Source organism: Octopus bimaculoides, chromosome 27, assembly GCF_046866305.1.
Source record: "Octopus bimaculoides isolate indiv1 chromosome 27, ASM4686630v1, whole genome shotgun sequence".
NCBI classification, from domain to species: Eukaryota; Metazoa; Mollusca; class Cephalopoda; order Octopoda; family Octopodidae; genus Octopus; species Octopus bimaculoides.
In genome coordinates this window covers 6,236,774-6,239,273 of record NC_142954.1, presented here as the reverse complement: position 1 = coordinate 6,239,273, position 2,500 = coordinate 6,236,774, and the positions used below count along the sequence as shown (strand labels likewise).

Sequence of the window (2,500 nt, the reverse complement as noted above, 5' to 3'; positions counted from 1 at the left end):
TCGGCCCGAGGCTATAGTAGAAGACACTTGCCCAAGGTGCCACGTAGTGGGACTAAACGCAGAACCATGTGGTTCGTTAGCAAGCTACTTACCACACAGCCACTCCTTCTTTCAAATAATTAAAAAAAATTTTGATATCGTTTTTTCACACACACATATATATACACCCACAGACACACTTATATGTCCACAAACTCACATACAAACACTACTTAACAAAACGTTTTAGACAAACAATCATAAAGTTGTCATTGTTTTAACACTGATGACATAAAATACAGAAAATAAAAGCGTCCTTTCATTCATTCCTTTCTTTTTTCTCGTTACTTGGAAATTAACAAATTTACTTGGAAAGTGAGGGGAAAAGAAAGAAATACTCGGAAACAGACCAAGAGGGGTCTCCTCCCACTTTTACAATCAACAAGTGAACTGAATAATTTTAGAATGAAACATCTCTTGATACATACAGGGATTCTCACTGTCTCCTCTACCTAAACCAAGCACTTACCTGATTTGCCACTTCAAGTTTCCAAAGGGAAGGGGAGACTTAATGTCTCTTCTGAAGGTTGATTCAGAGCAATGTACTATACCTTATCCAATATATGTATATATATATATATTACAAATAAAAGGGTAAAGGATTATCAATTTATTAATTTATTTTACCAAGCCCTTCGGTATGTAAACACCATTATCGGTGAAGAACTTATTTAAAAGTTCTTATAAATTTATAAACATAATTAAGGGATCAGCAACAGTTGCTTCACCACATACCAAAGTTCAGAAATAGCAGGTAAAGTGCTGAAACTCCAACAGATAGCAATTCTTGTAACTCACAAAGGCAAAACAAGAAGAAAAAATAACGAACTAAGACTGGTTAGGTTCGTTATTTTTTCTTCTTGTTTTGCCTTTGTGAGTTACAAGAATTGCTATCTGTTGGAGTTTCAGCACTTTAGCTGCTATTTCCGAACTTCGGTATGTAGTGAAGCAACTGTTGCTGATCCCTTAATTATGTTTATATATATATATATATATATATCATCATAAATATAAGGGATTAGCAATTGAGTTGCTTCTCCAACATACTGAAAATTCAGAAACAGCAGTCAAAGAACTACTGATTCTAAACTACAAATTTTTCTCTAAAATATATATTTATGATGATAAATGGTCTTACCGATAAAGGTTTATTTCATACTGAACTACTTGGCAAAATTGTTAATTGTTAATTTTATTATTAATTGACGATTCCCTGCCCTCATTTCTTGTATACTTTATATTTGATATCTCTAAGTTAGATGGTTAAACCGTAATCCTTCCACACGGAACTTTTTTTCATACGGGACTATTTGTGGCGCACATGGAGTGGATTTCTTTGGGGTGGGATGCCTGAACTCGCTAGCCGATGAATTCGTAAGTGCCTTTCTTATCGTTGATTTTTGGTGTCGCATGGCCAAGGATTACCGTGAATTTTATTAGAGACACTTTCAAATTTATCAGAATATTTGGGCTGAAGATTGGAATAGTGAAGTTTTCGTTCGCTTAACCATGAAACGATTCGTACCCAATTAACTAAAGGCTTGTTTTGTTTGTGCTTTTCCCTCCGGTTTTTTGTTCTATGTGTGCCATAAGTATCGCCATCCATTTTAGAGAAAAATTTGTAGTTTAGAATCAGTAGTTCTTTGACTGCTGTTTCTGAATTTTCAGTATGTTGGAGAAGCAACTCAATTGCTAATCCCTTATATTTATGATGATAAATGGTCTTACCGATAAAGGTTTATTTCATACTGAACTACTTGGCAAAATTGTTAATTGTTAATTTTATTATTAATTGACGATTCCCTGCCCTCATTTCTTGTATACTTTATATTTGATATCTCTAAGTTAGATGGTTAAACCGTAATCCTTCCACACGGAACTTTTTTTCATACGGGACTATTTGTGGCGCACATGGAGTGGATTTCTTTGGGGTGGGATGCCTGAACTCGCTAGCCGATGAATTCGTAAGTGCCTTTCTTATCGTTGATTTTTGGTGTCGCATGGCCAAGGATTACCGTGAATTTTTTTAGAGACACTTTCAAATTTATCAGAATATTTGGGCTGAAGATTGGAATAGTGAAGTTTTCGTTCGCTTAACCATGAAACGATTCGTACCCAATTAACTAAAGGCTTGTTTTGTTTGTGCTTTTCCCTCCGGTTTTTTGTTCTATGTGTGCCATAAGTATCGCCATCCATTTTAGAGAAAAATTTGTAGTTTAGAATCAGTAGTTCTTTGACTGCTGTTTCTGAATTTTCAGTATGTTGGAGAAGCAACTCAATTGCTAATCCCTTATATTTATGATGATAAATGGTCTTACCGATAAAGGTTTATTTCATACTGAACTACTTGGCAAAATTGTTAATTGTTAATTTTATTATTAATTGACGATTCCCTGCCCTCATTTCTTGTATACTATATATATATATATATATATATATATATATACTCTCTCTCTTTTAT

The 2,500-nt window shown here is 34.1% G+C and overlaps 1 protein-coding gene across 1 annotated transcript in view; it reads right to left on the bottom strand.

The window, feature by feature from the left end:
• LOC106878743 (putative thioesterase PNKD) overlaps window positions 1-2,500 on the bottom strand; it is a 99,956-nt gene that overhangs the window by 11,461 nt on the left and 85,995 nt on the right. The window lies entirely within an intron of this gene.